At 48.8% G+C, this 17,931-nt stretch overlaps 1 long non-coding RNA gene across 2 annotated transcripts in view; it reads right to left on the bottom strand.

Annotated features, from left to right (window-relative positions):
- Nucleotides 1–955: 955 nt before the first annotated feature.
- Nucleotides 956–17,931, bottom strand: part of LOC115074273 — a 36,595-nt gene continuing 19,619 nt past the window's right edge. Inside the window, exons 1-2 of one of the 2 annotated variants that reach the window (XR_003852214.1) lie at nucleotides 1,931–2,190; nucleotides 956–1,729 (exon numbers count right to left, since the gene is read on the bottom strand). This is a non-coding gene — a long non-coding RNA (uncharacterized LOC115074273). Of the gene's footprint in view, nucleotides 1,730–1,930; nucleotides 2,191–17,931 lie in introns of those variants that run through there. The other variant, XR_003852215.1, reaches the window with a different exon arrangement.

Here is a 17,931-nt window from a genome sequence, read left to right as displayed (position 1 = left end):
TCCTTCCTCGCACCCCTCACAGTGACATCATATGTGCTCCTTCCCCCGCACCCCTCACAGTGACATCACATGTGCTCCTTCCTCGCACCCCTCATAGTGACATCACATGTGCTCCTTCCCCCGCACCCCTCACAGTGACATCACATGTGCTCCTTCCTCGCACCCCTCACAGTGACATCACATGTGCTCCTTCCCCCGCACCCTTCACAGTGACATCACATGTGCTCCTTCCCCGCACCCCTCACAGTGACATCACATGTGCTCCTTCCCCCGCACCCTTCACAGTGACATCACATGTGCTCCTTCCCCCGCACCTTTCACACTGACATCACATGTGCTGCTTCCCCCGCACCCCTCACAGTGACATCACATGCTCCTTCCCCCGCACCTTTCACACTGACATCACATGTGCTCCTTCCCCGCTCCCCTCACAGTGACATCACATGTGCTGCTTCCCCCGCACCCCTCACAGTGACATCACATGTGCTCCTTACCCGCACCCCTCACACTGACATCACATGTGCTCCTTCCCCCGCTCCCCTCACAGTGACATCACATGTGCTCCTTCCCCCGCACCCCTCTCAGTGACATCACATGTGCTCCTTCCCCCGCACCCCTCACAGTGACATCACATGTGCTCCTTCCCCGCACCCCTCACAGTAACATCACATGCTCCTTTTGAGGGCAAAAAATACTTCAAATGTGAAGAGTGTGATGAAGGTTTATGCTCTACCAAAAAAGTGACACAGACTTATGTTTTTCTTTTATACTCAGGCTTTATTAACACATTGATGTTTTCATGCTGCTCCTGCATACCATATATATGTGTATGGTTTGGTATTCTATTTTGTCTTACCATGTTTTCACAATGTTGGGAAGGGTACAACTTGTATTGATAATTTTTTTCAATGTGCTGCTGGAGTGCCCACATGCTGGAGACCTGATGTTACTGTTCTGTTGTCTTAATAAAACATTTCATTTCAAAAAAAAAATGTGAAGAGTGTAGTTAGAGTGTGTGCACCTGTGGGATGCTCTGTAGCACAGAGGTGGAAGCCTTTTTTTTTTTTTTAATGTAGGCGTCGAGCACAGTTTCTTGCCTTTTCTGTCCAGTTTCTGTAATGTTTTATTGTACCAGTTGGCATGACCCCTTTACTCTGAGCCTTTTTGCTCTCTGGGTGGGTGGGAGGTCAGAGCATCAGTCTCTCAGTAAGCAGCTGGTCTGCAGGTTCCTGGCAGCGAGCGAGCGGGCTAGAGAGAGAACTTCAGATTCTGCAGTGAATTAACTTACATTTCATCCCTCTGGGAGAGGGGGAGGATCGCTGAGTCTGGGCTGCAGTTTACCAACTGATTTCCTGGCATTATTCATTCACATCAGGCCCTGATGGGAGGGGAGGTGGCAGAGTTTTAGAGCTTTCCTCCCCTCCTGAGAGATGCTAGGTACGCTAGCCTGGCCACAGAATATGTGCAGACATGGCAGAAGCCATCCAGTCAGATCCCACCACTGGCTATGGCTAGAGGAGGACTGTGTGTGACATCACTTGGACTACGTCTGGTACCCACTCCTTACTTGGTTGTTGAACCAGTCTGGTAAAAGGTCATCTCTCTGCCATGCTGGGGGCTATGATTCCTGTAACATAGCTTCTTAACATGAGAACCAAACTCAGCACAGGATTCTGGGAGTCAGTCATTTTCACCCCAGCGGTGGCTATGCATTCTGTCTGTGTTGTCTCTGGGAAAACATTTAGAGATTTCAGTTTATATAGAATAGTTTATATAGAAGTTACTTTATAAAGTGTGACCTCTTGCCAGTAACTTATCAGAAATGTCCCTGAAAAAAAGGGCTTTATAGAGGGGACTGTGAATGGCTCCTCCATGCCATGAAGATACAAAGAGATGTATAGCAGTTATATCACTATAGCAAAGATCCTACCAACACCAGAACATTCCTCTCATTAGCAAACTCCCAGGAAATGACTGCTGGTTCTTCAATCCTTATGTGCTGTGTGCTCTTCAGAGCCGGGGTGGAATGGAGAGCAGCTGACCTCTGAACCCATGTACCAGCTGACCATGTCAGTCAATCATCTTCTAGATATCATTCACCTTTCCATAGACAGAAATCAAGACAAGATATCATAACTAATAATTGCAATAAAGATACAACATAAAACAGATTAAAAATCATATGCAGAAGGAGATGATATAAAACTGAAAACAGAACAAATCACAACAAATAATCCTATTAAAAAGGTGATGTAAAACTGGATTAGGCTACCAGTTTCTATGATGGTGCTTCCCAGCAGGGAGGGTGCTGCTCGGATCAGAACCAGATGAGCCCGTGGAAGTCTGAGCAGCCGCAGGCAGTATTCAATACTCTGGTGACAATCAGGAAATCTGCTTCCTCCCACCTCTCAGGAGACTCCTATGAGATTGAGGCAAATGAACTTTGGACTTATTGCTGGAAATTTTGTGGGGTTACACGAGTACAAAGGCAGGCAGGAGAGCAGAAGGCAGAGGGAGGCTTCAGTGGATCGTACAACCAGCACGCCCCGTCAATGCGAGGACATCGAAACAGAAGCAAGGACTGGGAGACCCATCCTCCCAGTCTCATTCATGGGGCAATGCCACAGCCCCCAGTCGCTTCCCCTCGCATCTTCACACCTCTGTGCTTGTCCCAGGCTTTCCTGATGTTGCTTCTGAGACTCTCCTTTCATCCTTATACCATGACCTTTCTTCTAGAGCATTCTTTCCTATAGTAAAAGTTTGATTTATAACTTTTGAGGTATTGAATGTCTCTGTCATATTCCTACCCCAATCTCTTCTCTCCTCTTGAGTATTCATATCTAGGTCCTTAAGGCTTTTGGTACAGTCTGCCTTTATCCTTTCGGAGGTAAGGCCTCCAGTCCTGGACACAATGTGTCAGATGAGATCTCACCGTCGCCCCTACAGAGTCATTATCACCCCCTTGTTTTGTGCAGGCTCCGCCCCCCCCTCTCTGGCTCTGGTCACCGCCTTATCGCGCAGTTGCACTACCTTGAGATCAGCTGATACAATCACCTCCAGGTCTCCTTGTTGGAGCACATCCATTTCTCCACAGACAAGCAGGATGTTCGCCCTCGCACATGGGTGACGTCGGATGGAGCCCGGTTTAGAACTTCAATTTCAAAGATTCTAGAACTTTCAGACAAGCCCTACTGAGCATGTGCAGCTGTAGTTATCACCCTGCCCCCCCCCCCCCCCCCCCCCCCAGGCAGAGTCCCTCAGTCTCTTTTTTTTCCACGGAGCCAGGTGGTCGCAGGATCCGTGTGTGTCACAGTGTTCAGCTTTGCTCTCTCCTCAGTTTTTGAAATTGATTTTTTTCCAGAGCTGCAGCTGTTTTTATTTCCCTTTCCTTATGGTAATTTTATTTTATTTTTCCTCTTCTTTCCACTGTCTGCCAGCTGCATGGCGGCCTTAGTAGCTGTGAAGCCTGGCAGAGTCTAATACAATCCCTTATTAAATAAATACTGCATCTGCAGTAGGGATGTGAATCGTGTCCTCGATCGTCTTAACGATCGATTTCGGCTGGGAGGGGGAGGGAATCATATTGTTGCCGTTTGGGGGGGTAAAATATCGTGAAAAATCGTGAAAAATCGAAAAATCGAAAAACCGGCACATTAAAACCCCCTAAAACCCACCCCCGACCCTTTAAATTAAATCCCCCACCCTCCCGAACCCCCCCCAAATAACTTAAATAACCTGCGGGTCCAGCGGCGGTCCGGAACGGCAGCGGTCCGGAACGGGCTCCTCCTCTGAATCTTGTCGTCTTCAGCCGGCGCCATTTTCCAAAATGGCGCCGAAAAATGGCGGCGGCCATAGACGAAAAAGATTGGACGGCAGGAGGTCCTTCCGGACCCCCGCTGGACTTTTGGCAAGTCTCGTGGGGGTCAGGAGGCCCCCCACAAGCTGGCCAAAAGTTCCTGGAGGTCCAGCGGGGGTCAGGGAGCGATTTCCCGCCGCGAATCGTTTTCGTACGGAAAATGGCGCCGGCCATACGCGTATGGCCGGCGCCATTTTCCGTACGGAAAATGGCGCCGGCAGGAGATCGACTGCAGGAGGTCGTTCAGCGAGGCGCCGGAACCCTCGCTGAACGACCTCCTGCAGTCGATCTCCTGCCGGCGCCATTTTCCGTACGAAAACGATTCGCGGCGGGAAATCGCTCCCTGACCCCCGCTGGACCTCCAGGAACTTTTGGCCAGCTTGTGGGGGGCCTCCTGACCCCCACGAGACTTGCCAAAAGTCCAGCGGGGGTCCGGAAGGACCTCCTGCCGTCCAATCTTTTTCGTCTATGGCCGCCGCCATTTTTCGGCGCCATTTTGGAAAATGGCGCCGGCTGAAGACGACAAGATTCAGAGCAGGAGCCCGTTCCGGACCGCTGCCGTTCCGGACCGCCGCTGGACCCGCAGGTTATTTAAGTTATTTGGGGGGGGGGGGGTCGGGAGGGTGGGGGATTTAATTTAAAGGGTCGGGGGTGGGTTTTAGGGGGTTTTAGTGTGCCGGCTCACGATTCTAACGATTTATAACGATAAATCGTTAGAATCTGTATTGTATTGTGTTCCATAACGGTTTAAGACGATATTAAAATTATCGGACGATAATTTTAATCGTCCTAAAACGATTCACATCCCTAATCTGCAGTTTGGTATCTGTGTCCTCTCCTTGCTCTGACTGTTTTTGTACCTTTGTCAGGTGCTGCCAGGACTGACAGAATGCAGTCCTTGTGTGATCCGTGTAGGCCACTGAGCCTGGGGAGTCACCTGAGTTCTACCCAGGCAGGATTTCAATATTGTTTCATCGACTGATCGGCATCAATGGAGATTCGGACAGTGAAGAGATCGAGGACCACACCGTTCCTGTGTGGGAGAGAGCTCATCCTCCTCACATTCAAGGGAATTAGTCTCCATGGGCAGGAGCCCTGGAAGATATAACCTCTCCCCCCCCTGCTTGCCTATGATGGCAGTGCAGTCTCCTTGTGAGAGAGGGTGAGCAGGAGCCTGGGCAAGCAGCACTCTTGCTGCACCTTTGGTGCTATGCCCAGTAACAGTTGCCTGTGCACACCCATACCAGAGCACTACTGGTCTGACACTACCAGAGCACTACTGGTCTGACATACCAGAGCACTACTGGTCTGACACTACCAGAGCACTACTGGTCTGACACATCGATGTCTGGACCGCGTAGGGGACCAGAACTGCCATGGAGCGCTATGGTTACTCTTGATGCTGTCGAGGTGCTGGGGCGCTCTTGATGTCATGGAGGTGTGAGATCGCTCTTGGTGCCTTAAGGGCCACGTGGGCACTATCAAGCGCCGTGTATGCTTCGAGCGCGCTGTCTGTGCCTTCTGTGCTGAAGGCATTGGGGGGGGGGGGCACTATAGAGTCTCGATGCACCAGAGGAATGACATCGACTTTAGCGTCATCAAGTGCCTTGGGCCTCAATGCGGCAGAGCAGCAGCACCGACCTCTAGTGTCGCAGTCTGGACAGCGTTGGGGACCAGGACTGCCATCGAGTGCCATGGTCCCCCTCAACGCCATTGGAACCGCCCTCTGTGCTATCGAGGTGTGTGTGTGGCCTCTCTCTATGCCATTGTGGTGCGTGGCCTTGATGCCGTGGCCACCCTTGATGCCATCGCACTGCGGAGTGGCCTCAATACCCTCATTGTCATCGAAGTGCAGGGCTGCCTTGGAGGCCATTGCGCATGTTGGCCAGTGATGCCATTCGTTACCACTCTCAATGATGTCGAGCATCATTGACGAGGAACAGGGATCGCCATTCAGTGCCCTGATCGCCTTTGAGGCATCGACTGCCAGGGCTTCTGAGAGCCCTTGAGTGCCACTGAAGCCTTCGGGCGACAGGGGTTTCAGGCCTTGGACGACCTTGGTGCTGTTGAGTGCCGAGATAGCCATCGATCCAAGAAACCCTGGGGTGCCAAGGCTTCCAGGTGCAGTAGTCCGGTGCCATCGAGGCGCCTTTGCGGTGTCCAGACAAGGCACCAATGGGCATCATGCTGTCCCATCACTGGCCTATGGCTATTGGGAACCATGGATGCCGATGATCTCAGGGGTCCTGAGCCACTGGAATCGGGGGGTATCGAGGGGGGCATTGGAGCCCCTGCTTGGCTTCATGCACCATCTGTGCTAATGAGCACTAGGGTTGCTGTCGAAGCTATCGTCAGCCATGGCTGCTGGCGAGGGACACCATCATTGACACCCTCTGATGTATAGGTGAGCCGAGGGGAACAATCGATGATGCTGGCAGTCATCAGTTCCTTTGGGCACTGATGAGGCATGTTGGGGCTGCAGAACCTCCGCCTGCAGGCGCCTTTTGGCATCCTCGGTGCTGTTGGTCCATTGGTGCCTTGGGGCACCAGGGTCTCTATTGGTGCCACCGAGCTGTCTATGTCCACAGGCACCTGAGGCACCAGGGATGGAGCTATATACCATCAAACTGGTCAAGACATGGTCAAGTGCTGTTGCAGCCCTTTGTGCAGCATTGTTTGGTGCCATTGATGCAATCCATCATTCATGAGTGTGAGAGCGCTATGGGCCCCACAGGCGCTGTCACCAATGGACACGGTCGGATGCTGCAGGACACCACCACAGAGCATCATGGGAATGGTCAGTCACCATTCCATAAGGGATATGACAGTGTGCCATTCCCGACTCCATTTCAAGGACTGTGTTCAGCCTCTTGGAGTGTTATCAGGTACTGGGGATAACAGGGGGACAATGCCATAGAATGCCATCCACACCATGCCATAATCAGAGTCCCAGTGGTATCGGGGACACCATCATCACACTGTTCCTATTCACTCCATTGAGAGTTAGTGAGACAGTGGAGTGCAGCATGCATGGTCGGCTATGGCAGGGGTCACCTACTCCTCCAAGCGGAGAGAGCACTGGCAGGCAGCATTCTCTCTATTGGTGCAGTGCATAGAAAGACTAGGGGGCACTCCATGAAGTTAGCATGGGGCACATTTAAAACTAATCGGAGAAAGTTCTTTTTCACTCAACGCACAATTAAACTCTGGAATTTGTTGCCAGAGGATGTGGTTAGTGCAGTTAGTATAGCTGTGTTTAAAAAAGGATTGGTTAAGTTCTTGGAGGAGAAGTCCATTACCTGCTATTAATTAAGTTGACTTAGATAATAACCACTGCTATTAGTAGCAATGGTAACATGGAATAGTCTTAGTTTTTGGGTACTTGCCAGGTTCTTATGGCCTGGATTGGCCACAGTTGGAAACAGGATGCTGGGCTTGATGGACCCTTGGTCTGACCCAGTATGGCATGTTCTTATGTTCTTAAGGTTCTGCCATTGTTGTGTCAAGGTATCAGCTTCCTTGTTTGTTTAGCACCATAAGGTGCTAGGGAGCACTGGCGAGGAAGGCGCAATTACACATTCTGTGATTGCTTTTTGGCAGCGTGCAGCCACAGACTCTAGCATGTGGTGCTCGGTCTTTGCAATTGAGGGGAAGGGAAGAAAAGCTAGAGCATTCGTGGTATATCTTATTGTATATCTGCGGGGAGTGATACACTACTTTTCCCTATTTTTTCACCAAGTTGTGACCAGTACTGCCTTTAGCTTTTCTCACTTCACTGGGTTGTCCAAAGTGCCTTCCCGTTCACCTGAACTATTCTGTAGACAGTATGAATAGCCCTGCCCTTGACAAGGTGCAGTATGGGTGAACTTCAGGCCTAAATTATCTCCCTGCTTAGGGGTTTGAGCTAGCAATCCCATTCAAGAATTGCCTTTCATTCCCGAAACTCTTGATGCTGTCCTGCGTGGTCAGCTATGTCTGATGCTTTGGCATGTAGGGTCTTTTACAGACCCTACTGTTGCTGATGATTTTTCTTCCAAGCGTTACTTGGGTTTTTCTGTCCATTGTGCCTATCAGCCAAACATGGGGCATACTTCTGCAGATGCATTCTGTCCTTCAGATGCCAGTGGACCGCAGTTTCTTTCTGGAGAGCTCTCGGGTCCCAGTTGGTTTTTCGGTTGTTTTGTAACACTGAAGGAAACTATGTGGTCTTCGTCCAAGAGTTCTCTTGTTTGCATCTCTAGACTTTTTCCTCTGTCCAGGAGGTTCAAAACCTATTGCCGTTGTCAGGTTTACTGATCTGAAACCCTGCTTGTAATGTTTTCCATGATGTGGAGTATGTTTCTTGCTGGCACTCGCATCAGTCCTCTCTTACGCATTGGAATTTTCTGTCTCAGTCTTTTCTATGTTTTTTCTTTTTGTAGAACCCAACTTTTTTCCCACCTAAACCCCTTTGTGGGTCAGCTGCCTTACAGGCAAAAGGGAGAGAGGTGGTGCTTTCAGCACTGTGCGATTTCCCCCTTTGTCCTGCTCAGACAGCCTATAGCTTGCGAATCACCCATGTGTGAGGACTGCCACCCTGCTTGTCCTGGGAGAAAGCAGAGGTGCTTACTTGTAACAGCTGTTCTCCAAGGACAGCAGGATGTTAGTCCTCACGAAACTCACCCACCTCCCCTGGGAGTTGGTTTCTCCATGTATTAGCTATATCATGGACTGAAGGACTCTGCCTAGAGGGCAGGGTGATGACTACAGCTGCACATGCTCAGTAGGGCATGTTTGAAAGTTCTAGAATCTTTGAGATCAAAGTTTTCGGCCAGGCTCCATCCAATGATGTCACCCATGTGTGAGGATAACACCTGTTGTCCTCGGAGAATACTTGTTACAGGTATTTCTCCCTGCCCTCATGCACTGCTCCCGCAGATTTCTGCATCCCATATGTCTGACTCTGCAATTTTTGGCATTGAATCCCAGCTGCCAAATGTTCAAACGCTCCTTGAACTTTCTTAGATTACTTCTCATTTTGTCTGTTCCTCAGGGATGTCTAATCGGAAAAAGAGAAACTTTACCTTCTAACCCCGCCACAATGTCACTCACAAAGATACTGAACAGAACCGGCCCCGGGACCAATCTCTGATGCTTCCCACTAATCCATCTTTCTTCCTCTGAGTGAATTCCATTTATCACCACCCTCTGATGTCTTATTACTCCACCCCCAGGCAGTTCAGTTTACTTATAAGTCTTCAGTGCAGTAGGGGGGTGGAGGTGGGATGGTTATGATGACCGGATATTAGGGTGGGTGAAAGACATCTGTATATGTGTGTCTGTACCTGTCAGGTGATATGAGGGATGTGCCATGGTTGGGCATGCCTGGTGCAACACAGCTGAGTCAACCGATAAGGCAGTGAGGTGAGACAAGCCCAGGGGGATCTGCGGAGGGAGTGGTAGGGATTGAAAGATGAGTAGTTGCTGTGGATGGGTAGACAGGATATGCCATGTGGTCTCCTTCTGCCAACATGTTTCTGTGAGGCAGAAGGAGGCCTTAGTCGTACTTCTGAGTGCAGACCAGGGCTTTCAAGGGTGGTGGCAGGAGATGGATTAGGGCAAGGACTGGGGGTGAACTTGGATCCAGATCTGGACCTGAATCAGAAGTTCACCTTGTAGTGCATGGGCACCACAAGGACATGCTCATCTCTGATGTCCAGCACCTGGTCAGCTTCCGGTGCTTTCTTGGACATGACCATTTGGCCTGTATCAAAAGCTTTTGTTGAAATCCAAGAGAACCACATCTTATGCCCGCCCTTCATCTAATTCTCTAGTCCTCAAATCAAAGAAATTGATCGGATTTGTCTGACAGTCTCCCTCTGATAAAACCAATCTATCTCGGATCATGCATGCTGCTGGATTCAAGATGCTTCATTACTTTTTCTTCAGTAAAGTCTCCATTAATTTCCCAGCACTGAGGTAAGACTAACCAGCCTCTCATTTATGAAGAGAGAACATATCCACCATTCTCCAGTGCTGTGGGTCACTCCCATCTCACAGATGCTTCAGTGGCCCCGAGCTCCCGTAATGTCTTAGGATGTATACTATCTGGCTCCAGGCCTTTGTCTACTTACAGTTCTGCTAGTTTCACACAACTCCTCTGTCTGTAAATGGTGCAGTACATAAGAGCAGCCATACTGGGTCAGACCAAGGTCCATCGAGCCCAGCATCCTGTCTCTAGGTCACAAGTAACTGGCAGGTCCCATAAAATATCTACCATCCATACTTCTGTCAACAGTCAGCGGTCCCCCAATCCCTTCAGTGAATACTAAACAGAAATATATGTTCAGGATTTCTGATTTTTCCTTGTCACCCTCCAAGTCCTCCTCTTCTCCTCTGTCTTACAATTCCATTCCTGCCCTTCCTCCTGACATGCTTGAAACATGCATTACTGCTGTAGCAGTCTTTACCTCCACTCTTCCCTTCACCATCCTGACTACCAGATATACTTCTGTTGCGATTCTGCTTCTCCACCTTCTTTTTTTTTCGTTTTAGCAGTCTGGAGGCTGCTGCTGCTTTTATTACGTGGCTGGAGCCACGCTTGCTTAACCTCCTGCGGCCCGGAGGCTGCCAACGCACTGCACACACGGCAAGAGCCATGCTGTGACATCCTGCACAGCACAGAGGCCGCTGGCACTTCCCCTTGTGGCATGGAGCCGTCTACAGCATCCCCATGTGGCCCGGAGGCCACCAATTACATTTGATCCAGCAAAGGGAGAAGGCCTGCATCCCCGGCCTTGCCTGCGTCCTGAGGCCATTTCTGGTTCATCTTCAGCAGCAGGAAGCCACCTGGGACATCGGGGCCTGCCCTGAGGCCTATCTTCAGCTCCTGCTTCAGCTCCACATCTTCCTGTGCAGCAGGGCTGCTGTCCAGGGTCCTGTACTGCTTCCTCCTAGGGGGCAAGGCTGGCTCTACCTTCCATATTTAAAGGAACAGTGAGGGAGGAGGTCCACCAGTGATGTCATCGAGGGAGTCGTCTCTTCTGCCTATAAAAAGGTTTTGTCTTCATTCCTTCCTTGCCTTTGCAAGGAGCCAGTCCTCCTTAGGACTTCTTGTCATCTGCTTCTCAAGGCACTTTGTTATATGTAGGATCCTGTGTCTTTGTGATGTCCTCACGCTACGTCTTCGTCTTCATCATCTCAGTGTCTCCAGATGTCTCATCTTGATGTCTTCTTTATCTGGTACATCTTTGTCCTGGCAGCGCAAGTCTCCAAGAGGTTCCAGCTTCTTATTTTAACCTTCATCGGAGAGGCAACCCTCAAACCCTAAACCTCGCCTGGATCTTCGGAGTCTGCACCTTGCCTCCACTTCACAAATGAACTCTATTTATCCTATCTGTACCAGCGTGGCCCTGCCTGGCCTTTATCAGCTGTGCAGGGTACATTTGGAACAGGCTTTGTCGGAGTCTTCCATTCATCTCCTATCTTCTCTGTGTGGGGAACCACCAGCGTGGTCCATGACCTGTCTTCATTGGCTGACTATTTGGGTGCGTGATGTGTAGAACTGACTCAGCTCTGCCTACTTGTGTGGGGAACCTCTAGCATGGTCCGCGACCTGCCTACCCAGGCTGTGTAGGGCATGCTGCCTGCGTGGTCTGAGACCAATCCAGCTAGGTTGTGTAGGGTGTGTGACATCCGATACTGACCAAGTCTTCTTCAAGCAACTCATGGCCTTCCAGAGTTTCTTTATATACGTGACCAAAGTTCCTTTCACTCCACGTATCCAGATTGCATGTGTCAAAGTCTCATCTTACTTCATATCCAGAGTGATGTTCCACTTCATGTATCCTGGGTCTTGTCTCACTTCAAGTATTCATCTTTGATGTCATCCTCTGACCACTGACCGCCCTGTCGCAGTTGCTGCTCCATGCGGCAGGTCTGAAAGGGCTTGGAGTAGTCGGAGGACACTCATGAGACCAACACTGCGTTGTTTGGGTCTCTTTCTGCTGCGTACAGGTGTGGCTATGGTTGAGGTCATCGGTCTCCCTCTTCAGCCCATGCTGGGGCACCTCTCACCTGCCTCAGTGCTTGCCAGAGCTCCTGTGGCTGTATCTGGGCCCAGGGGCACATGAAAACACCAGTGATGGAACCACTACCCGCGTTTCCACAACAACTTCCCCATGTTACTCTTTCTGAGATCTCTTTACCTGCTGATCCTTTTGCCTTTTACTTTCTCAGCCATCTCGTCTGAAAGCCTTACTGGTTTCTTTCCTCTTACTTTTATTTCCTGATGTGAAGATTTATAGCCCTTTCTCTTGCTGCTTTTATTTTAGCCCAGGACTCTTCCACTTTCTAAATTATTTAGAACATGAGAACATGAGAATATAAGAGCTGCCGTGCTGGGTCAGACCGAGGTCCATACAGCCCTGCATCCTGTCTCAGACACTGGCCAATCCAGGTCTCAAGCACCCAGCACATCCCAAAGAGTAGATCTATTCCTTGTTGCTCACTCCCAGGCATAAGCAGTGGCTTTCCCAAATCTACCTGCCTAATAATGTGTTAAGGACTCTTCCTCCAGGAACCTGCTAGTCCCCTTGACCATGTCTTCTGGCAACAGATTTCATAGACTGATTGTGCATTGAGTGAAAAATAGTTTCTCCAATTTGTTTTAAATCTGCTGGCTTTTACTTTCATGGAGTATTCTCTACCCTTAGAACTGTCTGAAAGGGTAAATGACCGTCCTTTATTTATCCATTCCACCCCATTCATGATTTTATAATTTTCTATCCTGTCCCCTCTCAGCTGTCTTTTTTCCAAGCTGAAGAGCCCTGGCCTGCGCAGCCTCTCATCATAGGGGAGATGCTCCATCCCCTTTATCATTTTGGTCGCCCTCCTCTGCACCTTTTCCAGTCCCGCTAGTTGGGGTGACCATCCCTTCACACACTGCCAGCCTCTCTTTAAGGTATTTCCTATTCTCTCTCTCTGATCTCTGGTGTGTACTGATCAAGGGATAAAGTGCGTCAGTACACCATGACCAAACGCACAAGATTTCAGACACCCAAAGCAGAGCGCTGGCGAAATTGCTAAACTGATTAACAGAAAAAGGAATCAGAAATGGGTGGCGTTTTGCAAATGTTCTCCTAACAGGACTTGAAGGAGGCTGAACGGGTCTGCGTGCTCTCCTGGCTCAGGGACCGGGTGTCAGACTGACAGCCATGCACATCTCCCTCTGACGCCTGCCTACGGAGGATGATTGTAATAAAGGTATTGATGGAGCTGTTTGCTTCTGTTTAGACACTTTCTGCCGGCACAAACAGGGAGCTCTGCGAGCACGTGATGCTGCCATCCCACGTGCGCGGCTGCCTGTGTCTGGGAATCTGGCGGCCGCATTAGCAAGAGCAAGATAGGCAGGGAGGCGTAGAGATGTTTGTTCTCTTGGGCCATGGCTCAGGAAGCGGTAGCAGCACTTCCCTACCAAGTCAGCTGGTAAAAATAGCTTTAATAACTGAAGTGGGCAGAATGCTCCAATAGTAATTACCTTGGTTTGATTTCCTTCAGCACAGCAAGTTAAAAGGAGTAAACAGAATCCACTTGGCATGCGGCAAAAGGAAGGGGCTAGAGGGGAAAGGGACAGGGGGAGGAGAGGCACTGTGTAATGGAGTTTGAGTAGACCAGATGTTGCATAGGTTTGGATAAAGGCTCTGTATCCCTGCACCAATCCCCTGAGCCCTCCAGTCCTAGAGGTGACAGGCTCTGTATCCCTGCACCCATCCCCTGAGCCCTCCAGTCCTAGAGGTGACAGGCTCTGTATCCCTGTGCCCCTCCCCTGAGTCCTCCAGTCCTAGAGGTGACAGGCTCTGTATCCCTGCACCCATTCCCTGATCCCTCCAGTCCTAGAGGTGACAGGCTCTGCATCCCTGCACCCGTTCCCTGAGCCATCCAGTCCTAGAGGTGACAGGCTCTGTATCCCTGCTCCCATCCCCTGAGCCCTCCAGTCCTAGAGGTGACAGGCTCTGTATCCCTGCTCCCATCCCCTGAGCCCTCCAGTCCTAGAGGTGACAGGCTCTGTATCCCTGCGCCCCTCCCCTGAGCCCTCCAGTCCTAGAGGTGACATTCTCAGTATCCCTGTGCCCATCCCCTGAGCCCTCCAGTCCTAGAGGTGACAGGCTCTTTATCCCTGCACCCATCCCCTGATCCCTCCAGTCCTAGAGGTGACAGGCTCTGTTTCCCTGCACCCATCCCCTGATCTCTCCAGTCCCAGAGGTGACAGGCTCTTTATCCCTGCACCCATCCCCTGATCCCTCCAGTCCTAGAGGTGACAGGCTCTGTATCCCTGCACCTATCCCCTGAGCCCTCCAGTCCTAGAGGTGACAGGCTCTGTATCCCTGATCCCATCCCCTGATCCCTCCAGTCCTAGAGGTGACAGGCTCTGTTTCCCTGCACCCATCCCCTGATCCCTCCAGTCCTAGAGGTGACAGGCTCTGTTTCCCTGCACCCATTCCCTGATCCCTCCAGTCCCAGAGGTGACAGGCTCTGTTTCCCTGCACCCATTCCCTGATCCCTCCAGTCCCAGAGGTGACAGGCTCTGTTTCCCTGCACCCATTCCCTGATCCCTCCAGTCCCAGAGGTGACAGGCTCTGTTTCCCTGCACCCATTCCCTGATCCCTCCAGTCCCAGAGGTGACAGGCTCTGTATCCCTGCACCCCTCCCCTGATCCCTCCAGTGCTAGAGGTGACAGGCTCTGTATCCCTGCACCCATCCCCTGATCCCTCCAGTGCTAGAGGTGACAGGCTCTGTATCCCTGCCTCCATCCCCTGAGCCCTCCAGTCCTAGAGGCTTTGTATCCCAGTAGCCATCCTCCTAGAGGTGATAGGCTCTGTATCTTTGCCAACAGTGAGATGGGTTATGTCCATTTTAAAGATTAATTTCTTCCTCCAAAGAATCACTTTGTGTTTCCTGTATCTCTGTGCATCCTGTGCTCATCACCCCCTTAAACCCTACCCCGTCTCTCTAGGAAAGGGTGGGAGCAAGCTGAGAAAGATGCTTGTTGGTTAATGAAGGATAAACATCGGGGTGGTTGTGACTAGGTATAGGACTTTGCCCTGTTTATTAGCTCAGTCTTACACATTTTCAATAACTTTTTCCCTTGTGTAACAGCCCGAGACCTTCCCCAGTCCTACTGAACAGTTTGTGCCAGCCCAAATCCACTGACTTTGATGTTAATAGAGTGAAAGAGTATCAAATGGAGGAGGGCAGCGCACCCTAGTAGTGAGAGCAGCAGCTGAGAACCGGGGAAGCCAGGGTTCAAATCCCACTGCTGCTCCTTGTGACCTTGGAAAGTCACTTCAGCCTCCATTGCTTTTGGTACAAAACTTAGGGGCCGATGCAATACAGTGCGCTCAGCCGAATGCACTGTATAACCCGCAGTTGGACGCAGGTTGAATAGGCGCTAATCAATGCCCTAATACAATAAGGGGAGAGGAGCATCCAGGAGGCGGTGTAGCGCTTTATGTCCAGGATGGCCTAGATTCCAACAGGATAAACATCCTGCATGAGACTAAATGCAAAATTGAATCTTTATGGGTAGAAATCCCTTGTGTGTCGGGGAAGACTATAGTGATAGGGGTATACTGCCATCCACCTGGCCAAGATGGTGAGACGGACAGTGAAATGCTAAGAGAAATTAGGGAAGCTAACCAAATTGGTAGTGCAGTAATAATGGGAGACTTCAATTACCCCAATATTGACTGGGTAAATGTATCATTGGGACACGCTAGAGAGATAACATTCCTGGATGGAATAAATGATAGCTTTATGGAGCAATTGGTTCAGGAACCGACGAGAGAGGGAGCAATTTTAGATCTAATTCTCAGTGGAGCACAGGATTTGGTGAAAGAGGTAATGGTGGTGGGGCCGCTTGGCAATAGTGATCATAATATGATCAAATTTGATTTAATGACTGGAAGAGGAACAGTATGCAAATCCACGGCTCTCGTGCTAAACTTTCAAAAGGGAAACTGATAAAATGAGAAAAATTGTTAGAAAAAAACTGAAAGGAGCAGCTACAAAAGTAAAAAGTGTTCAAGAGGCGTGGTCATTGTTAATGCAAAAGAGCATTCTCCACAGCTGGCCCCAAACTCTGGAATACTCTCCCACCTGAACTCAAATCAGTGCAATGCCCCATTGTTTTCAAAAAAAGACTTAAGACTTGGCTCTTCCACCAAGCTTTTCCATAATTTCAGCTGGCTGAATTCATCTCTGCCAAGGTCCCCTTTAGGTCTTTTTCAATCAATCTATAAGAGAACTACTTAAAAACTCAGGTTTTCAAACAACCGACAAGAGATCTATATAAAAAAGAAACAAGTTCAACTCTAAACATTCCTCGAACCCCAAAGAATACCCCAATGAATAACACAAATAATACCCCAAAGAACTCATCAATTCAATTCAAATCCTTGGCAGTCCCTGTGCCTATGTTTTTATGCCTTTGCCTACATTAGGCTATATATTGTATCTATGTTATAATCCCCATATATTTATTTCCAAGTTATTTCTTCCTGTTCATTGTAAGACAATTACTTGTCACTGTTAAAGTTTAAAATGTAAACCGAATTGATCAGTAATTCTGTTATTGGAAAGTCAGTATAGAAAAGCTATAAATAAATAAAATAAATAAATTGTTAAAAAATACCATTCTAGAAGCACAGTCTAGATGAATACATCTAGACTGTGCTTCTAGATGTATTCTTTGATGAGGTGGAAACCTCATCAAAATGAGGTTTCCACCTTTCTTAATGTGTGGAATACCACACATTAAGAAAGGTGGAAAGAAGGCAAAACGATTATCAGCATGGTTAAAAGGGGAGGTGAAAGAAGCTATTTTAGCCAAAAGATCTTCATTAAAAAATTGGAAGAAGGATCCAACAGAAGAAAATAGAATAATGCATAAACGCTGGCAAGTTAAATGTAAGACATTGATAGGACAGGCTAAGAGAGAATTTGAAAAGAAGTTGGCCGTAGAGACAAAAACTCACAGTAAAATTTTTTTAAAATATATCCAAAGCAGAAAGCCTGTGAGGGAGTCAGTTGGACCGTTAGATGATCGAGGGGTTAAAGGGGCACTTAGAGAAGATAAGGCCATCGCGGAAAGATTAAATTATTTCTTTGCTTCAGTGTTTACTGAAGAGGATGTTGGGTAGGTACCCGTACTGGAGAAGGTTTTCATGGGTAATGATTCAGATGGACTGAATCAAATCACGGTGAATCTAGAAGATGTGGTAGACCTGATTGACAAACTGAAGAGTAGTAAATCACCTGGACCAGATGGTATACACCCCAGAGTTCTGAAGGAACTAAAAAATGAAATTTCAGACCTATTAGTAAAAATTTGTAACCTATCATTAAAATCATCCATTGTACCTGAAGACTGGAGGATAGCTAATGTAACCCCAATATTTAAAAAGGGCTCCAGGGACGATCCGGTAAACTACAGACCAGTTAGCCTGACTTCAGTGCCAGGAAAAATAGTGGAAAGTGTTCTAAACATCAAAATCACAGAACATATAGAAAGACATGGTTTAATGGAACAAAGTCAGCATGGCTTTACCCAGGGCAAGTCTTGCCTCACAAATCTGCTTCACTTTTTTGAAGGAGTTAATAAACATGTGGATAAAGGTGAACTGATAGATGTAGTGAACTTGGATTTTCAGAAGGCGTTTAACAAAGTTCCTCATGAGAGGCTTCTAGGAAAAGTAAAGTCATGGGATAGGTGGTGATGTCCTTTCGTGGATTGCAAACTGGCTAAAAGACAGGAAACAGAGAGTAGGATTAAATGGACAGTTTTCTCAGTGGAAGGGAGTGGGCAGTGGAGTGCCTCAGGGATCTGTATTGGGACCCTTACTTTTCAATATATTTATAAATGATCTGGAAAGAAATACGACGAGTGAGATAATCAACTTTGCAGATGATACAAAATTGTTCAGAGTAGTTAAATCACAAGCAGATTGTGATAAATTGCAGGAAGATCTTGTGAGACTGGAAAATTGGGCATCAAAATGGCAGATGAAATTTAATGTGGATAAGTGCAAGGTGATGCA

The sequence above is a fragment of the Rhinatrema bivittatum genome, chromosome 12 (genome assembly GCF_901001135.1).
Source record: "Rhinatrema bivittatum chromosome 12, aRhiBiv1.1, whole genome shotgun sequence".
NCBI classification, from domain to species: Eukaryota; Metazoa; Chordata; class Amphibia; order Gymnophiona; family Rhinatrematidae; genus Rhinatrema; species Rhinatrema bivittatum.
Note: the sequence above shows the minus strand (reverse complement) of the source record. Positions and strands in the feature narration are given on the sequence as shown.